The sequence below is a fragment of the Aythya marila genome (assembly GCF_965140915.1).
Source record: "Aythya marila genome assembly, chromosome: 7".
NCBI lineage: Eukaryota > Metazoa > Chordata > Aves > Anseriformes > Anatidae > Aythya > Aythya marila.
Window position 1 is genome coordinate 31223636 of NC_139048.1, and position 23784 is coordinate 31247419.

Consider the following 23784-nt stretch of genomic DNA (forward strand, 5'->3'; position numbering starts at 1 on the left):
AGCCTGGGAAGCAAGGCAATTCATGGGGCACAGAAACGCTCAGACCTGGAGGTGATCTAGCCAAACCTAACAATGGCATCTAGAAACAGAGACACAGGAACAAATAGCCAAATTCAGAAACACTGTGTGCGGATGCAGCCCCATTGACACCTCTTATCCAAACTATGTTCAGACCACTTCCAAGCTTCCTACAAACAATGCACATTGCTCTGTCTCCATCAGAACTGCTGTGAAGTCTGCCCTTTGGAAAAGAAACATGCTGCACGCTTAAAGAGAATAATGCAGAATGAGAGATATTTAATAGAACGGATTTCATAGGGCTTTTTTTTTTTTTTTCATTCTTTCTTTGTACAGAATTATACAGATTTAGATGCCTTTGCATTTGTCTTAAATACACTTTCACTAAAGACACTGCTCTTTGTGTCCCTGCTGGAGCAGGGAGGCAGGATCAGAAGACCTCCAGAGGTCCCTAACAGCCTCAACCATTCTGTGATTTCCCAGAAAATAAAGATGGGAGATCATCCTATATTCCGGCAGAGATGCGTCAACTACATGTCATACAGCTATTAAACTGAAAAACTGAAGTCAAAAGAAAATCAGAGGGTGTTTCTAAGAGCTAAAAGCCTCATTTTACCATGCCTCTCTTGTGCAGGCATATCTTTCTTGTAATATTTCAATAAGAATTTTATTTTTTTTTCCAGGATTTTTTTTTCTGTTCATTGTCCACGTGAGATCTGTGATTTTCTGTCAATGTAGCACTTCTCTGCATCCTGGAACAGCTATTTCAGCAACTTTCTTGAAATGAGAAGTATGTATAAATCAAGGTTTGTAAACAGCTAGCAAATCCAGCTTACAGTCGCAATGATGCTCTCTGTAAATTTAAGACTAAATAAATATATAAATGATATATTCAAAGTACTTGGTTTGTCTTGGAAAAAAAAAAAAAAAACAAACAGAGATTGGGAAAGCAAAACAGATAGCTTTTTGATTCTGTTTTTGTTCTTGTGTGTTGTTTTTTTTTCCAAAATGAGAGATTTTATTTTAGAAGCACACTTTCAAATGCCATCAAGCTTGAATCTAACTTACCCAATGACTTTCCAATTTCCTCAAACTAGCAGAATAGCCAATAAAAAGTTTATCTCAAGAGAGAATAGTTATTATATTGGCAGCAATTGGCAATTGGGTCATTTTGCTATAACTAATCAGAGCCAGGATGGAGTCTTCCCGTATCTACCCAAACATCAACACATTTTCAGTGTTTTTTTTTTTTTTTTTACAGCTTTATAACATGTATTTACTATTGCTTGTGGTTAACTTGCTCTGTATTGTATATTTTGATCTTAACCATGAACACACAAATACTGGTGATTTTAATACCAAACCTATTTAAATCACAATAAACTTCACAGGAGGCTTTCAGTACAACGAGTCCATAAATGAACAGCAGGGAGGAAAAATGGCCAATTTTGATAATCACATTTTTTAGAAAGGCTCTAAGAATCACAATATACTACTCAAAATGTTAGCTAAACAGAACATACACTACCCAGAGACAGTAACCACTACCAAATATCTGTACCCCAACTGTGTAAGAGATGGAAAATGAGCTGATCAGAAAAATACTACTTTCAGGTTTATCACATTTTACCAGTAAACCTAAAGCAAAATTGCTAACATTATCTCATGTCTCTCGTTTTTCCTCTTCATTTGCTACTTAACATTTATGCATTTTTATAGCTAATTCTATCACTGCTCCTTAAAATCTCGGATTTGGACTCAACAACTATTCATTTGGAACTTTGTAAGTTAAGTGATCCTCACATTCTGACTCTATGGTCGACACTGAGAATAATTAGCTAGTGCCAAAAAAGATGCAGAATATTAATCAAAAAGCCAGGCACAGTTTACCACCTCTGACAACACAGAATTCCTCATGTGACACCCTCAATGAGTAATGAATTGTGCCTCGCTTCAGTTACAGCTTTGCCTGGGTATCTTTTCTGCCACCAATTTCTGTGTTTCCAGAGACTAAATAAAGATGCAAGATTACTCAGCAGAGATGCCAGAAATACCGCACTACTAAGGAATTTCTTCATCTCTCAGTGGAACTTCTCCATTTTGTATAGAAACTAGTTTTTGCTGTAGGATACATATCAGTATTTTTCAAATCTCATCTTTAAAAAGAAAATAGGAATTTAGTCTTTTCAGTTAAGGTGTCTGTGTCACAAAAACTATCTACATTACTTGAAAACCCCATCACAGAGGGAGCTGGATGGAGCAGGGAATAATACTATAATTTTAAGGTACCTAATTAGCACACAGATGTTGTTCTTGGTGTTCCGAGGTTATCACTTCTGTGGTGGAAGCACAGACAATAGAAGAAAAGCAAAACAAAACAGCCTTCAAATTGTATAATTAATAAACTACTCTTTTGTTTTGGATTTCTTCCCTTTACTAAGGGAAAACAATACACAGCAAAAGAAATGCATATAATTGTCTCACACAGTATTAAACGATTGCTTCCTTTGGCTCTTTGTTTATTGCAAAAAGCATAGCAGTCCAGTCTCATCCACTCAGGTGAATTAAGACACTGATCCTCAGTAAGTGAAAGGGAAATATGGAAATTCAAGTGCTATGAATAGAAGAAACAAGTGACAAGTCTCAAATTCCTCAAAGGCAGATGCTACACTGCAGTCATCATCTCCAACAGCCTACCTGCCTGTCCTCCTCCTCCTGGCTGTGCGGACGAGTAGGACCAGCTGCATTACTACATCTGTAACGTGAAGACGTGGCTCCACAACACCTGAATATGACAGAAAAATCAGCCATCCTGATTGCCATATAAGCCTGGTGCAGCCCATATTGTACATGTCAGTCTGTGAATAATAATAATAATAATAATAATAATAATAATAATAATAATAATAATAATAATAATAATAATAATAATAATAATAATAATAATAATAAATTAACTTGGAAGCCCTAAAAGGTGGTTGGTTGACCATAACTCTCCAGTGTAACAGTTTTCCAAAGGGATGACTGGGGTTCTTGAAGAACAGAACAGAGATTATGGTAAGATTATATTGCTATTTACTTGGTTAGGCTGTGGTTGAAACACCAGACTGATGTTCTGTTTTCTCAGTGTAACCCAGGGGTCCAGAAACCAAGAATACTGAGGAAAAAAAATAATCAATTAAAGGGCTAGAAGATATACTGTAACATTACAAGTTACAGTAGACCCTAATTGAAAAATTTACATGTAAATTGGATGTTCTTCCAAACAAGACACTCTAGTTTCTATGGGAATTAGTTTGGGATAACTCCACAGTCTAGAAAATATAACCAAATTATGACAAGAACTCCTTTACAACATCCAACTGAGGACATTTTCATGGCTAAATTACCCATCCTGGGCACAGCCTAATTTTGCACTGAGAGTTGATAAGTGAAAAACAAAACAACACAGGACCTTCATTTCTAGCTTAAATTAGTTTTCTCTCAACATAAAAGTTATTTCTGTTTAAATATGAAATATGCAAACAAGTACTATGCAATTTTGGTTGTTTCTTTCATACTTAGCATCCCAGAGCACTGGCATCAATTCTCCAGGAGATTTAGCTAGCTGAAATGTGAGGTTATATGGCTTTCTGACTTTTTTTCTTCCTATATTGAGAAAAAAATTAGTTTTTGTCTGTAAGATTTTAAAAGCAAGATTTTTAACAAATTGTATTTAAGAATTTACAGAAAAAAATTGCCTCAAAAAAAAAAAAAGTTTCACATAATCAGACTGTTGAAGAACATTTGAGTAGAAGGCAATTTTAGTCTCTGCAATGGGAGAACACTCAATTTACTACAGCCTTAATATACTCGCGTACACATGATGAGCAACATGGAATAAAGGTAAATTGACTTCCACACAATATTCAGTGAAAAAGAACCAGAACAGTGAAGTATGTCACTGAATGTGCACCCAAAGTGCAAAGCACTCAGAAAATCCTTACGTGTGCAACTTACTTAATATCCTACCTTTATATGATTAACAGTTTTGCTTCGATATTACAAAAGAAAGTTGTAAATCTGATAGAACTCACTATGCAGCTGCTGTGGAAAAATACCAACGCAATCTTTATTTCTCCTCTCCTGGTATTTACTTGGAACATATTTCTGACAAGTTTAGTAGCTAGTCCTCCTCCTCAGACTTCTTACCAACTCACTTAAACATTACAAATTGATATATTATTACACATACTGATGAGACTATTCAGAATTCAAATGTTGCACTGTTCTCTAGAAAATTCACAGTACACAGATTGGGGTTTTATGATCCCCCCAAGTCCAAATTTACAAAGCCCAATGATGCCACTAAGAAATAGACGAGCTTGCTGATGGTAGATTTTCACTTGATGAAACACAATTCCTTCCTCTTGCCGTTTGGATGACATGCACTATGCTGTGCATTTGTTCTTGCTGAAAAAAAAAATAATTTCATGAAGTATACAGGGTTTGTCATACCAGTCTTATGGATTTCCTTGCAATCATATTTCGAGAGTATTATCTTATCTGTGCTAAAATAATAAAGTCAGAATTTATGGGGGGAAGAGGACTTGAAAAATCTTTCTAGCAGAAATATATTTACTTCAGCTGAAGGCCTTTAGCATTACTTAGATTTTCAGAATCAGACAGGTGTAATTTCATTTATTGAGTGTTTTCTCTATATTTTGCAGCAGGATAACATCAAGAATAAAATGAAACTGATTTATAATGTAATGCACATGGAAATAGAATGCATTTAGAAATCTGACTATGATTTCAGCCCAGGTAAATTCAGAAACATCAATATACACTAGTAAGAACAGACTGCTGTGGTACATGGTAATATTTGATGATAAAAATACACCACAGGGACTGTGTGGCTGACTTTTATGTGCATGTCCAGCTTTTAAAATCTGCAAGAAAACCCAGAATGAGGAAAAACTCATTTGAGAGTATTTGATTTCTCATCTGAATTGAAAATTACCTGAACAAACCATGGAAATATGGTCTAGCAGATATACAACCAGTGTTCACCTTTGGCAGTGCTGCTTTGGGCCACTACATTTACAGTAGGTCATTGAGAGCAATTAATGATATTCTACTGGACAAGCTATTGTGGACGAGAAAAATACCTTTCCAACATAATTCTCACGAATAGTGAAATGGGAAAATTGAGCTCTTACACGGGTTGTTTAGGAACTGCACTGAAGAGAACAGAAAGCATAAGATACAGGGAACAAAAGTTCTTTCCATACCACTTCCTTGCCATCCCCCAGTACACTGATGTGTACTTTTACCATTTAAGCCATTAAGCCTCTTACCATCTTAGCCATTCAAGAAGCATTCAGCCAAAACACAGGTTTGCCCTACAGGTGATAGGCTGATGTGCCCAGCAGGTAAGACCATGACTTAGACAAGTTGAATATTCTGGTGATACACCTGCTGAATATCAGGGAATCCTGGTATAGAATGAGCAATGAACTTTTGCATGGCTACAATTAAAAGTGATACATTCACCTACAGTATTAGGGAAGAAGGTCAGTTTGATCCAAAAGCTACACTAGGGAAGGACTCCCATGTACAACACATGGGAAGGGAAAAAGAGTCCAACAAGAGGAATACAGAAGCAAATCAGATCACCAGAAGCAGTGGAGGAGTGGCTGAGTGAAGATGTGAAGTTATGCTCTAACTTATTGCCATGCAAAATAAATGTTTATTACAGCATTTGTGACTAATATGGGGGAGCAGGTGCAACTGTGGAGCCCTGTGGTGTTACTTATTTTCTATCCCTACCTAAGGCATGTCAGGGTTGGAGCTGGAACATCATGTCCTCCTTTTTCACCACCCCTGAATGTCTGGGAGCAGCTGCAATGACACTGGGCACTGATTGCAGGGCTCCAGTGGATGCCAACTTACAGCAAGCTGGAAGGATTGAGCAGAAATTGGCAGTATCCAGAACTGGGACTGGAGGACTGCATCTGAAAGAGGCTTATAGGAAAGGCCAGTGTTACCCATTGCTGAGCTACAGGAAAGCTGATGTTCCACAAGGCTAGGAAATTAGACACTGTAGGAAGCAGACCTCTTGTAACATCACCTGAGAGCAGGATTCATCTCTTTAATCACCAGTTTAAACCAGTCATCTGGACTCTTGCTATATTTGATGGAAAGGGATAAATATCACCAGAGGTAATTCAGCCCACCAATTTTAGCTAATTTCCTTAGGATGATATAAGACATCCTCTGGAGGAGACTCTTCTTTTCTATTGATTATTGAACAGGCCTGAGGTACTTGCCAAGGCCAGCTGTTAGACTATTAGGTTAGCTGAGACCAAACACAGAAAACTGGAGACTTATCAAGTTTAGGAATTGGTCCCATAGCCTTTTCATAAATGTAGGAGGTATCAACAAAAACATCCCTCTCAGAGATTTCTTCTTGCTGAAGTAACTTCCATATTTTCTTTTTCCTTGCAGAAACCGTATGTGATGTCATTGGAAAGACATGCCTACATACTTCTTCAAAACATACAGAAACCCAAATCAATGGGAGAGGAAACATAGAACACGTTTATGCACCAACCACGTGACTCCATGGTATCTCTGAAACACATCTGTTGGACCTTCTACATTGCTATGCCTGTTCTCATGACACATTTGAGCTACATACATATGCAAATAGTCTCCAAACCTTAACCCAGCAGCATTTCTAAAGCTTCATGTAGCACTGAAGTTTTATGGTAGAAGCTTTTTGTTGTTGAGAGAGGAGTCTTCTGGGGGAGAAAGGTAGACTCCTCTACTTAATTTAACTATAAACAAAAGTAAATAGTAGAAACATGAAGAAAGTCCATAAACGTAATACTATGAAACAAATAAATGCAATTTCATTTCTAGAACTCAACTCTATCCCACCTACGCTTACATTCATAAACGTGTGCACATACTTGCATGCTCTCTGCATAGGTCCTGCAGCAGTTCTGACCTGAGGAATTCAGTCCCAGAGCTGTCACTAGAGGGACAGAAAGCTGGTCTTGAGATCACCTCATCTAGGTCCCTGCCTGAAGACACTCCATCCCCTCTGCTGTCTCTAATCAGCCCGCACATGTGCGTTACTATCCCCATCGTTCGAGTTTCCCTAAAGCCAAGCTCTCCTGTTGCAATTTCAATTCACCACTTCCTCTCCTGTCTGCAGGGAACATGCAGAATAGTTGTTATCCATGCTCTGCAGCACTGCTTCACTTACTGTCTCCCCTCTATCCGCTCTCCTTTGCGGGGGTGGGTGCCTAGCCATGGAATTTCCATCTGTTCATTAGTATAAGAGCAATATGTTTTTATACAGATCTTGGGTAGATAATATCCTAAATAATTTTAAAAGAACAGATAAATTCATTTAAACAGCTAAATTCAGAACAGATAAATTTATTCTATCATTGCTTAAACCTGTTTTGTCTGTGTAGCTGATGTACAGTCTGTAAATAAAGCCCTGCTTAATGTTTTTACATTGCTTCATCTTCCAATCCAAATTTCAATTAATTACATTCTTCTCTCTTGCTCTGCCCCACAGCAGCAACAACTTGCAGTGAAGTTGATGGCACTTTGAGATGGACATTTTTACATTCAGATTAAAGCCACCTCAGCTACAGACAACGGCCCACACAAGTGAATTACATGTCAGACTTATCACTCAACAGCAATGGGGTCTTCCTATATTCTCCAGTCACAATTTGCATTAGAATTATGGGTATGTCTGTCTGTCTGTGTGTTGGGCTTGTTTAATAAACCTGTTATTTTCTGCTACCAAAGCTAGCTTGTGCAATGACTTATTCTAAAGTGTCATCCAGAAATATCACATGGAGCCACTAAAAGCAATCCGTTTGCTCTCTCATGCCTCTTCACTTTGTAATCAAACAAACGTAATCACTTATTGTTCTTGGTGAGACAGCTGTGCCCTGAAATTCTCACCTCTACCTGCTTCTGTAAATCCATCTTCAACATGCCTGTATCTACCACTTGAGCAATGTTGAAATGCTCTGAAAATTTTGTTAGACCCTGTTATGAACACAGGGGCATGACACTTAGGAAGCAATAAATACATAAAAATTGCAAGCAGATTTATTACACAAGAGACAATACAAAGAAAAGCAATGAAAACCCCACAACAAAGCAGCAATTCATTTATCAAAGACGTATTCATCCAAATACGGCACCACTCCAGCAAGACACACTAGTTTGAGCAGAACTTTAAATATGTGACATGTCAAACAGAAGTCAACAGCTTAAGTGATCTGCTGGACAGGGAACTAAATAATACGGATGTATTATTTCATTTAAAAACAGATTTGTTCCATAAGGCCTTCCTGTGAAATATTCTACAGCACTTGAGGCCTCAGAAGTCAGCGCTGATTTTCCTATCAGAGAAAACCTAGTGAGAAAATATAAAGAGAAATGAGAGGGATCATCGAAACAATTCATGAGTTATGCAGTGATTTCAGTTATTTATAAACTAATTCACTATTTTTCTGGAACCACTTTGTCCAAAGTATTTCCTCACTGCAAGCCACCCGACTGGTATGAACATAATGAAAAATAATTTCAGCCTACATCACTGCTAAACTGGCAGAAGTCATGCCTGAGAACAGAAAGCATCATCGCTTCATCAGCAAACTTGCTGCCATACCTAAATGATATCCTTCTTTAATTTTCCACCCTGTTTCCACAGAGCATGTACTGCTTATTCCTCTATGCAGAGCGGAGCTGACAATGGGCTGACAGTGCTCACCCTCCGAAAACTCCATTAAAAAAGCATTAAGATGGTGATACAGAACAACAAAAGCAATGGAGAGCTCTGCTCCTGGAGACAAGTACCATATGCCCTCTCATACTTTTCCCAACACTACGCATTATGTGATCGGGTTGCTTAATTATGCTTAGGTGTTGAAAATGTACATGTTTAAGGATAGACTGGGAAGCCCTGAGGTTAAAATATATTCATGTATTTGTTATTAATACATGTTGGATGCATAAATAAAGCAGGATAACCTGTGATCTATTTAAAATAAAAAGCTTGTTTTTTTTTAATGATATTTAAATTGCATGTATGGTGAAAAGATGCTTTACCCTGTTATTTCACTGAGGCATAGGATTTTTTGCTGTTTTTCCTTTCCTCTCTTCTTCCCTGCCTTCCCTGCGTCCATTTGTCTAACTAGGTTATATATACAAAAAAGTCTACTACTGCCAGCAGAGGCTTTAGTGATGTTGAGAGGAACTTTAGCTGACACTGACTCTTCAGATGCTGACTGACCTCTTTGAAGAGCTGCATCACTCTGGAAAATGCAAACACCACAGCCGTTAGCAACCTACATCTCTCATCAAAATTCTGCCTTCTCGTGGCCTGCTCACTGAGGCCAGCTGCTTCTGTCTGTGTTTACAACAAGCTTCTGAGAACAACTCATCAGAAGTTTGGGCACTAATGGTCACAGTTTGAATTTCTCCTCCTGCTAGCACAATAGATAACGAAGCTGAAAAAATAGGTATTGCAAATAAATTCCGTGATAAAGACAGCCCTCACTTTGGCCTGAGATGGTTTTAATCTACTTTTTCATCCTAAGAAATCTCTGAAGATGTCAGAAGCAAAATGTCAGGGCTACTTATTTGCTTCTTTGCCCTCTCTGTGCAGGGATTGCTCAATTCCAAATGAAACAAATGTGCCAGAGCTGATTTACTGAATTAGCAATGGATGGGGCTCAAAAGCATCACTGAAATGCATTGCCACTGCCCTCCGTGAGCTTGCAGCAGGTCATTATAAAAGCTGAGCTCCATAGACAGCTAAAGAGAGGTCCTCAAGTCTCAACAAAGAGCCCAGGAGGAAAAGCCACAAACCAAAACTGTGCTATTAAAGCAATCAGCCTCACCATGTCAAGGTCCTACTTAAACAGACTTGACCTACCACACCTTTTCATGTGGCAGAATCAGAGGCTGGGACTGGTGCTAACTGCCTACATTTTGTCCCAGTAAATGGATTTAAAATATGCCCTAGCTATATAAAATAATAAAACAGGAACATTTTAAAAATATATGCTGTGTGGATTGATTTGTACTTGTCACATTAAATGATGTAAATTACAGACCTATAGTTTTGTAAGAGAAAAACTCCAACAATTCTCAGAGTACCTTTCAGCTATAATATCAAAGTGCCCCAGGAAAGCTGGCAAGTGGCTCTGCAAAGGGAAATGCGGCGTAAAGGCACGGATCTGCAGATACCATGTGGGTGCCCCAGCTCAGCACGGGACTGCAGCAATCCTCACCCGAAGCACAGCGCCAGGCGAGGGCGGCCACGACAACACGAAATTCTTCAGAGCAGGCCAGTGTCATCAGGGAGAGTAGCCAGGTCATTCAGAGAGCACCGTGAGGAAAATCAGCAACCATGAAAGCATGAACTGCAAGGAAAGAATGGAGAATCTGGGATTTATTTATTTATTTATTTTTAATTATAAAATGATGCAAACCCTCCGTGATAGCAGTTTTCGATTATGCAAAAGGTTGCTGTCAAGGAGAAGGAACAAAACTATTCTTCACAGGATAGGACAAGAAGGGTTAAACTGCAGCAAGGGAAATTCAGTTTAGACATTAGGGAAATCTTTCTAGCTATCAAGATAGTTCAGCATCAAAATCAATTGCCAAGGGAGAGTGGAATCTCAATCACAGGAGGGTTTAAGAACATGCTTGCTAATTAACTGTCAGGCATGGTTTAGATATAATTGCTCCAGCTGGGGCAGGGGGCTGAACTACCTGACCTCCTAAGGCTCCATCTAGCTCTATCTGCATTGATCATAAGATCTCTAGAGCCTCAGAATAATCTACGTTCCTCATAAATTATATAAAGAGGGAATATATATATATATATATAAAAGCAAGCCTAAAAGCTAATTACTGATGCTATGTCTGTACTATGTTGCTGCTGTCTTAATAATTTTAGAATTAAATCTATAATGTTACCTCTAATTATAACATATAATCAAAAATTTTAATGTATACCAGTATGGATATTTTAGTCTGATTTTAATGTGTGGCACAGACTTATATTTTATTACATTTATTTTTGGTATTTAAACCCTTCATTGATGATAGACTGTGATCAAGTTTTTGTAGAGACCCTAGTAGGACCTGAGGCCTGTATATGTGTAATATATACGTACGTATATGTAACATCAGGAGTACACAGGGAACAGAGATAATGAAAGACAGTTCTTTCTAATCCTCCATTCTGTTAATCACATATTAAAACCACCTAGCAATATTGCAGTATCACTGAGAGATTAGTCCTGACCCAAGCACTCCTGAAGAGCTTCAGCTTTGTTTCCAAGTGGCAGATGGAAAGAAATATTCTTGCAGGACACCTCTCCCAGCATTACACTATTCTACAGAAATGAAAAATTAAAATTCATGCAACTGAGACTAATTTGACAGGACCCCTTTCCCTAAAATATCTGTAATTAGCATTGCTGTCATGATGCAGCAGTCCATCATTCTTTTTTACTTACAGAAAACTGGTCAAACTCTTATTCCTTTCAGTCTGCATAGCTAAATGGCTAAGAGGCAAAAAGAAATTGGATCCTTTACTCTAGGAATCCCCATTCTCTTTGTTAATTGGAACTGCAGAGGAAAAAACTGTAATAAAAAGTAATAAAACTAGCTTTGAAAATCTGATTAAAATATGAAGGGGGAAAAAAAAACCTTAAACCTTTCTTCAAGAACTCCCCAAATATTGCATAGGATACACAGGTGGTACCTTAATTTGAGAAAGGCCAAGTGTGATCGTGGCAGAGAGATGCACTGCAGCATTTTCACAGTGGTACTTGGTGGGCTGCTGGACCCCATGCCTGCAGGCACACACATGCAGATTTATTTCCCTGATGGCAGCCAGTTTTGTTGACTCTCCCCACAGGAGAAGCTTCTGGCCAGCATCACTGTTTAGTCAGGGGAGTCAGACCTCTCCAGGAGGTTATCCAGAGATCCAGGGCAAGTATTTGCTAAGCTGCTAATTGCTTTTTTGAAATCATCGTCTGGCAGTGCCTCTTCCCATACATTAGGCAGGCTCCACAGACAATGTAGACCCATAATTTAGAGATTCTCCAGGCAGAAAGACATCCTTGCTTCATAATTTTGTTTAGCCTAAGGGTATTGAGAAGTTTGGCAGATCTTGCTCGACTCAAAATATATGCATTTTGCAGTACCACTGCTTCTTCACAGTCACCTTTTTAATTTCTCACATTATATGCTATATTGGGTATTGGAAATTCATATTTGTGTTTACACTTTCCACTTAGCCCTTTAATATTGTAGTCATAGTGCTAGCTCCATTTTTATTTTTTCATTTTTTTAATTGGAAAATACTGATAGCAGGATAAATTAGTCATTTGAATCAAGTAATCAAGTTTTTTTTTTTTTTCCCTCTTTTTTTGTTCTGCTCTCTAAAATAAAATCTTGCAAAGAGTAATACATATGCACATACACATCATAAAATATTGGGCCTAGATACTGAAACTTGTAGAAAAAAAAATACTGACAGTATTAACTGGAACAACGTATTATTCCAATAAAGAACAAGCCCAAGAATTCAAGAAAAAGGGAGAACTGAAATAAAATTTAGCAAAATCCCAAATCACTGTAATCTTTACTACATGCATTGCTAACCAGTGGCTGGCTCTCTTTTGTGTGCTCTTTTCCATGTGAGACTCTGGGTAGCAAAGCAGAATATTTGACAAGCTCTGGGTGCTGCTTTACTTTTTATGAGACCACTCTGTTCTATATTTTTAATTTGTTAAAAACAATTCTATCCTTGCATTACGAGAGCAATTCTTCTGAAGGCTGATGATCCCTTGGTGAATACCAAACATGTAAGAGGCAATGCAACATTTGTCAGTGATGTCCCTACAGCCTGTCATTTACCTGAGAAAGCTTTTTGGTAAATATTTCAAAGAACAATAGATGAAGACATCTTAAATGTGGACTTCTTATGCCACAAACAACACATTTTTAGTATAAAGCAAATATTTGTCATATGAATGAAATGCAATTCCCTCAAAGTTGCCTTTTTCCTCCTTGTCTGTTTTAATAAAATTTATAATTCCTTAATAATCTCTACCATTTCACATAAAAGTTGTCGCAAAAATATCAGTATCAATCAAATACATAGCTAGTAGCTTCCATATCTGCATTTAGAAGTACAGTAAGTGCCTGTTAAATATATGATTATTTTAGAACTACTGCAGCATTACAAATGAGGAAGATAAGAAGCCATTTGTTTGGAGTTGCAGGTTTCCAATAATTCACTGAAATATTTCATATTGCACACCACTACCCCGTAACACATGATAAAAGGAACAAGAGTGTTTACCGCCTTCTTAATGAAGAAAAAAAATCTGGTCAGTTGTTCAACATAAGATAGAGTTTATTAGATTGTCTGCCTCTGTAGTAAACAGATCAGTACTTTGTACACAGGTTATTTTATCTAAGGCTATGTTATACTATTCTCTGTGGGTGCTGTCCATGATAAATGTTTGTTTGCTTACGGGTGAGAGACCATAAAAATAAAAAATAAATAAAAAGAGTAAGAGAAGGAGTTTTTAAGCTTCAAGTATATTTATCTGTGGGCTACAAAGGCAAGTCACTAGAAAACGCAAATTGCATAGAGAAGAAATACAGGTTATATTGGTTCCTTAGGGACCAGGACGATGGATACAATGACCTGGGTTAAGTAAGAATCATTGCCTTCACGAAGAAGCTGAAATGAACTGCATCAGAATCTATCTGGACTTTTACTACTTCCCTTAGACATGGCTGGGTAAAACAGAAACATAACACCCTCGGGAAAGGCCACTGCAGCAGCTTCCCTTTGCTACGAACCACCATAAGCACCCTCCTTACACCACAGCACGTGCAGTCTTACACTGTATCACATTTACCCAAAGCTACTGAATCATCTCTAAAAGTTCTTAAATGCAGTGTTTTCGTTTTGCTAGCTACACAGAACATATTTGGTCTACATGTATGTTAATGAAAGCCACCCAGACAAATAAAATGGTATGTCTCTAAATGCTATAATTCATGACCTTTTAAACAATTGCCACAATTTAGATAATCCATCAATCCATTCGCTTTTCTGCGGAGGTACACTATTAAATTTACTAACATTAAGTCTCTTTTACATAAGGCATATTAGAGAAAAATAAACTAAAATTATTGGGTGCGTTACTTTAACAGGTAATTTTCAGAGTCCAACATCTGACATGAGTATATTCAGCTCTGAGGATTACATAAAGAAAAAAGAATTGTAGAATCAACAAAGGTTAAGTATCCTGAACTCATATCAGTTTCTTTATAAACCTAGAATTGAAAGCATATCTGGTAATGATTTAAAGAACTAGCAAGACAGATATCTCCACCACCAACTGCCAAACTGCTGAGCTGATACCTATGAGATAGAACGGAACCTCTTCTTCCACCACTCGTTTGACTAAATCCTATCCTTTTTATCCCAAAGGTCTCTTGCTCAAAAAAAGCTTTTTTTTTCTTTTTTCTTTTTTTTTTTTTTTTGGTTTATTTTCTTTAATTGATCAATTTTGACAACCAACCATCAGGCTATGCTTCCCATCAGCCTGTGGCACTATGTCACCTGAAGGAATCTGAGTGTCCCCCTATAAAATAGGCCTTGAGTAAGTCCACAGCTGTGCTTCCTATTGAGTTCTCAACCACCCTACCCAACTATGCTTTTTTTGCTCATACTCTCCGAATTGCTTTTTTTTGTCATTCTTTGCATTCCAAGTTCCTGAGCTAGTCTTGAGTTCCTCCTGGATTTGTCACCTTTGAAGCCTTGTCATATAGTTAGGGGCTATGTGCTGGCATCATTACCTGTGTTCTGTACTTAGCTCTACAAATATTTATCTCCCCTCTCTTACTGTGCCACTATGCCTATTAGAGTTTCCTTCAAGAAGAAACACAAAGCTGTCTGGTTTGTTAATCCGGATTAAGCACTAAGTAAACACACACTGAAGAGCAGTACTTCACCAGTGGCTAAAATAACTCACCCCACAGGAAGAAGAATGCAGAATGGGGCTGCAGAACATTTACTGCCTCTGCCCTAGCCCTCATCCACATCTGAAGTCAAAGGCTGAGGACTTACATCAAACAAAATTAGTGTTTTATGAAGCTTGTGATGAAGAAAATACTAAAATTAACAAAAATAACCTATTTGTGCACTTGAGTTAGACATGATGAGACAGCCTTTGACCTAACTGCTTCAAAGTAGTTCATAGGCTACCAGTTGCTCTATTTGCAGGATGTTTATTTAAAACACAGAGCACGGCTTAATTATATAAAATCAGCAGAGTTAAAAGAGGTATGTTATGAAGTTACCAAGGAGGCTGTTGTTGTGTTATTGAATCAAAACCAAAAAATAGTTTTGATTCCATAAAGATAGTTTACTAAGTCCCTGCCTTCCTTCCTCATTCCAGCTCTTGATCTGCAGTTCAATGCACCCCAAAATGTTCTGAGGCAGTTTTTACATTTTTATACACTATAATTAAGATAAAGAATAATTAAATTCATGGAAGCAGATGCCATATTATTAGCGGGGGGGGGGGTGGGGGGGGGTGGGGGTGGGGGAAAGAGTCTAAACCACAGACATTAGTGTAGCTATCTCAGAGTTGGTCAATACAAACCATTGCACCTCATGTTGTCTAACACTGTCAATCAGACAAGGTAAAAAGAAACTGTAGGTATCAGTCAAACCATGAACATCCCTGGGCTCCAAACTGGGAACCTTACTAGTGAGATATGTAAAGAAAGCAACAAGTGGGCAGGATCTTACACTGCTTTTTGTCTCTGCTCAACTCAGTATAATCTGCAGATTAAGTAAATTATCATTTTTAGCACATATTAACTGCATAATGGCTTCTCCATATAATGAAAACTCTGAATAGTTTATCAATCAATATTTACTTCATTTACATACATCACATCTGTGGGCATATTAATACAAGTAAGATAAACTGAAAGTTTATGACTGTAGATAGTTGTAAGAATGTTTTCTCTCCCTGACAGAAGAGAACAACAGTTTTGGTTTGTTCTAGATTTTTAAATTATTTTTATTTTTTGCCAAGATATTGATACGAATATTTATGTTTTGTTAAGTCTCATTCTGAATGCTCCTCAAAGTTTAGGAAAACAGGGCTGGTTGGGACTCTCTGGGCTATCAGTCATAGGATCCACTTAAAACCATTTAATAGACATTCAATCCAAAACAGTTTGTTGGATGTGCCTTTAACCTACCTACCTACAAAGAGTCAAAAATGCTCTGCAAATCATTGTGGGGAGACACACCTGAGGCCCACAAAAAGACCAAGAGCTACAGAAGCTGTTGTGCTACAGAAAACCAGGAGATCAAAGGCATTGTCAGGTCCCAAGGCCCTGACATAAAGAGTTTTTGAGATGAAATTTCCAGATGCTCCAAGGAAACAAACCATTCCCCAGACTCCAGTGCAAGGGAAAACCCCAAGTGGTCCTTGCCAAAGATGATGTGAGAGAAACAGCATTGACTGTAAAAAAAAAGTTATTGTGTGGAGACAGACCTATGGGGAATTTTGTACCAGCAAGGCTACTACACATTACAATATTGTTTCACATGTAGCTAAAATCAGAAATGCCCCGAAGTTACTGCTGTGTGAAGTTACTAATTGCACTCCGTTTCCCATGAAGCAGCAATCTACATCCTGCCAGTTAAAGAAAGGTTATCAAATGAGTTTCAAATTCACATCAATCAGGTTTTTAAACGAGACCAGCTTTTTTAACATCACTTCTTATAGTTGAGCAAGCACATAAAAATCATCCTCTTTTCTAAACATTTCATGTGACATCTTCCCTACCTTTGCCAAATAAGTTATTTTTTTCCTTCTCCTACTCTCGCATCAGCCTTCTACTTCTGCTTTGCTACATCATCCACTCTCACTGTAACTGAGGAAATAGTATTTTTATCACTGCCACTAACTGATTGCCATACACTGCATTCAGATTTAATTCCATAGCCCTATTACGACATGTACCGCTCTAATTTTATACCAAGACCATTTGAAATCTTAGATCATTTAGTCTGGCACATAACCTGTCAAATCTTTTGCATCCAGATCTGTGTGTGACTGTTGCAAAGGAACAGAGCACTGGTGATGTTTGTTTCCCAGACCAGTTTGTTGCATCTCTCTGACCACCTTCAATTTCAGTGTGCACAGCCAAACTGAAAAGTCCACATTCAACCCCTTGCATTCAGTATGGATGTGCTCTTACTGCTCAGCTATAGGGTTATTTCACAGCATTAGACACCAAACCACTTAACGCTGACTCCATAAACATCAGAATTACTTTAGTCAGGCTTTGAAGGCACTGATAAAATGTGTTAGCAATATCCACCCTACTTCTGGAAAACCGTAGGCTTTATTTATTTAGTTATTTATTTTTATTTATTTTTTTGTTCTCAGCAACTCATGTTCTGTAAGCTGGATGTGCTCCACAATCACTACTCAACCATGGTGAGTTGAGCTTGGCTGGCTGGCCAGCTGTCAGCAGGACAGAGGAATAAAATAAGCTGTGGGTTGAGATAAAGACAAGGAAACCACTTACCAGTTACTGTCTCAGGCAAAACAGACTCGACATGACCAAAATTAATGTATGTCCAGTCAAAATAGAGCTGGATAGTGAGAAATAAGAGCAAATTATAAAATAATTACAAATTCTACATATATTACGTATCTCTAGAAAGCATATAAAATATGAGATGTGGAGGAAATATAAACAGAACACGCACAACTGAACGAAGCACTCAGTAACTCCTGTACAGGACTGAGATAAAGGAATGGTTTGGATTGGAAGGGATCTCAAAGACCGTCAGGTTCCAACCCCTTGTGATAGGCAGAGATGCCACCCACTAGAACAGGTTGCTCAGGGCCTCATCTAACCTGGTCCTGAACACCTCCAGGGATGGGGCATTCACAGCCTCTCTGGGCAGCCTCTGCCAGTGAATGTTGCTTCCATCCAAGTCCTGTGTAATCACAGGATAATCAGAAAAGCCACAGAGCTTTTCTGATTTTTTTAAGGTTACCTCACCATGGAGGGTCTCTTCAAAGACCTGCACGTAGGACCTTCTTGTTGTGAGTTTTGTGACACCATGCCAGTAAAGCCTTGGTAATGTCCAGAAATCCCGCGGGGACACGAAGAGCCTGCTGTGGCAGGCAAACCAGTGCTAAGCTGGTGACAGTGACTTCTCTTCAGGTTAACTTAATTTCCCCTCCTGTCCATCTGTTCTTGGTGCACTTTATCTTCACAGGAGAAAGCACCAAGCCACCAGCTGTGACAGGTGGGGAAAAAGTCATACATTTGGGTGACATTGTCCCTCCCTGCTCACGCTACTCTTTACATGCTTAAGAGCCACCATAGCTTTTATCTTGTAATTAACTGTTGCTGATTATGACAGTTATTGATTTCTCTCTTACATCAGAAGATCAATTTTAATCTCCAGATTTACCATCACTTTTAGTAGCCAATGCACCCATGTCTCAGTTCAGCCAGTGACAGAGCTCTCCCTTTACTCCAAATGCATTTAATCCTTCAAAGTAAACACACACATACGGCAAAGAAAGGTTAGCTGCTATCTGTGTTCCCAAGCAGCTTTTAAGTAGTGTCACTGGGCACTTGTTCTGTACCAGGGTGTATGTGACACAAGACCCTGTGATTTATTAATAACTAGCTGCTGCTTGCTTAACATTTTTTTTTCCCTAAATTGTATTACCAGTGATATAGCATATGCAATAATTAAAGAATTACTTGTTCTAAGATGATTTTATGCTTAAATGAGCAGACTTTATATATAACAGTGTTCTGTGTTTTGCTGATATGTGGACAAATAAATCTAGAAGAAAAAAAAAAAACATCTTAAAAAGAACAAGACATAATTAGTACCATCTGTATGGATCTTGTAGCCTCATAAAGGGTTTTATTGAAATAGAATAGTAAAGAAATGTTATTCTAGGGGCTGATTTTTTGCAGACTGATTCAACTGGCCAATGACCCCAGTGAGCGTTGCTCCACAGACATCAGTGGAAACATTTTTGCTGTATTTTAAAATGTAAGACATTATGATTTCAAGAACCTGCTAAAGTTTTTATTTGAAATGAATGCCAGCTTTTCTATTGACTGCATAGAATAGCTTTAAAACGGAAATCAAATTTAAAGGGATTATAATACACATTTCAGGGTTTGTTAAGAAAATTTCACAAACAGGATTAGTGATACAGACAGCTTGTATTCAGTTTTCTATTTTGTTAAATTAAATTAAATTGTTGCTTAGAATAAATTTTGGAAAGGTTTCATATGTTTTCTAAACTCGTTCTTCCAGATGTATTTTATAAATACTTAAAGCCATTTGTTTGTTTGTTTGTTTGTTTGTTTTTAAAAAGAAGAAAATCAGATTGGTGCTTATCATCTTTAAATATAATTAACTTTCTCCAAAAGGAAAGACAGAAAGTGTCACGGAAAATTTTATTTCATAGCTAATGACATGGTACATGTCAAATTAGTTGCAGTCTAGGTAACCCTTCCTTTTCTTATACTAATTTCATTCTAAACAATCATTCTGAAGTTACTACATTCCTAGATTATATAAACAGAAAGAGAAATCTAAAAGCACATTTCTTTGTTCCTAACCAAAAGTAATCACCAAAAAAACAAAACACAATGTGCCATGATCTCCCAAAATATCACCCTGAGTTAAGTTCTAAATAAAAACTTCCTCGCATAACACTTTTCACAAGTTATTCTATCTACCTTGCCTGTTCAGTTTGCATTCATTTCTTAACCTCCCTGGCTATGATGCTAAGGAATAACTTTCCGTGCTGTATCACCATGGTTATATTATAATTACAAATTAACCTGCCGTATCAGTAAAGCCACATGTTCCAGTTCAGCAAAACTACCTTGTCTTTATTCTTACCTTTTAATCAACAAACAGGATGAGTTCAACCTTCAGTGCTAACAAATAAACACCAATCCACGATGCAATTCACTTGTATCAAGCAATACTAAATTTAAATTTTTCCTTTCTGCAAATTTACAACTCCTTGGCAGGGTCACTGAGTTGATTACTGTACTCAGTGCAACACATGTAACAGGTGGCAGTTTTATAGTTGGTTTTGTTTTCACTAACCTTATTCCAATATTAAATGAAAGGCCCACATTGTTTCCTGGAGCAGGTGATACAACCGTGTGTGATATCATAAATTTCTACTGGATTATGGGTCCATTTTTTCTTCCCGTGTGCGAGGGGTGAGGCGTGGGATAATTTTGCTGCTCGCTTCAAGCAGCATGAAGCACTTACTCCGCATCATCAAGCAACGGGTCCTGGATAAGAATAAAAACAGATATTTTTGAACATATTCAGCATCATTGTTTTACTATCAAACAGAAGGATTACATGCTTCTCTAATCTCTCTCTTTTTTTTTTTTTTTTGTAGAATGCTACTATTTTTCAGCCTTCAGATGCCAATGGAGGTGATGCTATTGAAAAGGCACACATGTAAAAAAAAAAAAGACCTGAGGCATAAAATATGTAAAATCAAAGTTATTCAAGGCAAAATTTTTGAAGATTGGGTCCATAATTGTTGACATACTTTACACAATATTTTAAAATCATATTACAGTATTCTTTAAAACTTAGGCACAATAATATAACTTAAACATGAAAGGTGTAGAAATGGCTATATACACAGTGACATGGGCATCTACATATTTCTAAGCCTTAGTTTTACTGGCATAATTGTTTGTGTGCTGCAGGTCAACCTTTTGTAGAGCTCAGGATGAGCCCTAGGCTTTCAATAGAATAGATAACAAAGGGAGAAAGAGCATCACTGTCTGTGCAGAATAACTGGGCAAGTCTTTAGGGCACACAGAGGACATAGGAGATATGTCCCCACACAGGGGATGTGTCTCTCCAATACAAAACCCAGCTCCAGGCATTATTAGGGATTGGAACTGAGCAGGACTCCTTCCTGGCTCGTTAGGCTTACTGCAAGATCACATCAGATAATTGCTTCTATAGACTGAGCTACTCACCCAGCAACGTAATTATTCGTTTTGCTCTCTTTTTTCTGATTAGAAGGTTGTTCTGGGATCCCAGTGCCCTAGGGTACAGAAAGCTTACTCTGACGTCTAGCTTTAATGTAGCCATCACCAATGTTAAACCTTTTGTTCTTTCACCACCACAAGTTTTCAGTTTAAAAGGCTCTTTCCTCACCCTGCATCCATATCACTTCTCAAGCTAATGAGGTCTAACTGCACATTATTACATCTTTGGTCATGTTTGACAGAGCTCCTAAGATTCATTTACCGTTTTTAGCTTTGTATCTCATTAGTGACTCAGTCATCATGCAATACCACTTCTGCATTTGAACTCCTTTCCTCCTTCTCCATCCTTTCTCAATTCCACATGAAATTATTTTTACTCCCCAAATGAATGACCTTGAATTGCTTCCTACTGACCTTCTTCCTGTTTCACAGAATCACAGCATGGTTTGGGTTGGAAGGGCCCTTAAAGCCCCCCTCCATGGACCGGGCCCCCTGTCCCCAGCCCAGGCTCCTAGGCTCAGAGCCTTCTCCTCTCCAGGCCGAACACCCCCAGCTCCCCCAGCCTGGCTCCATAGCAGAGGTTCTCCAGCCCTTTGATCATCTTCTTGGCCCTCCTCTGGACTCGTTCTAATACTTCCACATCTGTCTTATGCTGGGGCCCCAGATCTGAGTGCAGGTTCCAGGTGGGGTCTCACAGGAGCAGAGCAGAGGGGGACAATCCCCTCCCTCACCCTGTTGCCCACACTGCTGTTGGTGCAGCCCAGGGTATGGGTGGCTTTCTGGGCTGCAAGCACATGTTGCTGGCTCTTGTCGAGCTTCTCACCCACCAACTCCCCCATGTCCTTCTCCTCAGGGCTGCTCTCAGTCCATTCTCTGCCCAGCCTGGATTTGGGCTTGGGATTGCCCCATCCCAGGTGCAGGACCTTGCACTTGGCCTTGTTGAGCCTCACAAGACTTACACAGGCCCACCTCTGGAGCCTGCCCAGGTCCCTGTGGATGGCATCCCTTCCCTTCCCTTCCCTTCCCTTCCCTTCCCTTCCCTTCCCTTCCCTTCCCTTCCCTTCCCTTCCCTTCCCTTCCCTTCCCTTCCCTTCCCTTCCCTTCCCTTCCCTTCCCTTCCCTTCCCTTCCCTTCCCTTCCCTTCCCTTCCCTTCCCTTCCCTTCCCTTCCCTTCCCTTCCCTTCCCTTCCCTTCCCTTCCCTTCCCTTCCCTTCCCTGTGGTGTGTCAACCACAACACAGAGCTCGGTGTCATCGACAAACTTGCTGAGGGTGCACTTGGTCCCACTGTCTGTGCCCACCAGTTCCTTCAGGACTCACAGGTGTATCTCTTCAGGTCCCATGGACTAGTGAACCTTCAGGTTCCTTAGATGGTCTTGAACCTGGTCTTCTCCTACAGCGTGTTTTTCTTCATTCTTCATGGTCCTTCCTTTGCCCAGGCTATGTGGCTGGAGTTCTTGCTGGTGAAGGCTGAGGCAAAAAAGTCATTGAGTACTTCAGCCTTGTCCACATTCCAGGTGACCAGATCTCCCATTTTTCCTTCAAGGGGGGCCCACAATTTTGCCATTCTTCCTGTTTTTATAGATGTACCTACAGAAGCCTTTCTTGTTGCCCTTTATGTCTCTGGCCAAATGTAATTCTAAAAGGGCTTTGTCTTTCCTAATCTGATCCTCGTCTGTACTTGCTTCCACTCTCTGTAGGCCTCATTTTTTCTGTTTGAGTTTGGCCAGGAGCTCCTTTTTCATCCACGTAGGCCTCCTTCTGTTTCTGCCTTCTTTCCTCTCTGTTGGGATGCATCACTCCTTAGCACCTGAGGAGGTGATCCTTGAATATCAAGTAGCTTTTTTGGGCCCCTCTTCCCTCTAGGGCTTTGCCCCATGGTACTCTACCAAGCAGATTCATGAAAGTATGAGAAAAGATTGGTCAACCAGAAGTTGAATTCTGTTGAATTGCCTCAGTTTGTGCTTATCTCTGAGTTTCTAAGTCCTACCCTCAAGCTTACCCCAAATGAGCATTGTTAAGATGTGACAGTTTCGGTTTTGCACATTCACACATCACTGTTGTAATCTTTGATGTCTCTGGACCATTCCTCAAAAGATCAACAAAACAAACAAACAAACAAAAAAACACAACTGTTCTGGTGATCTAAGTCAAATATCATTGCAATTCCTGGCAGATCAGAAATGTTTTTTATTGACATTTGAAATGGCAGAACAATGTGAAAAATTCTAAACCTGACGGAAACTTTTGGAGGAATGGTATCAGCAATGAAAAAATACATGTTCAAAGTTGAAGTTTCACCACTGCTTTAATTACAACACTCTTTTTGTAAGGCCACAGTTGGCTGAGTAGTGTCCCACAGCTGTGTTTCAATTCTTGGGAGCTGCAGTGCTAGACTCAACAATTACAGAGGGCAGTTTTACACCTGAAGCACCACAGAGGTTATATGACTTCTGTTGTGCATTTTGTACTTTATCAAAAATTCAAAGGTGGTCTTTTCACCTTCTCTGGGAAAATGCTGATCATATTAGGAGCTGGGACATCCTTGCACAAATAAAGCCTATAAATGAAAGTGCTAATAGTAAAGGCAA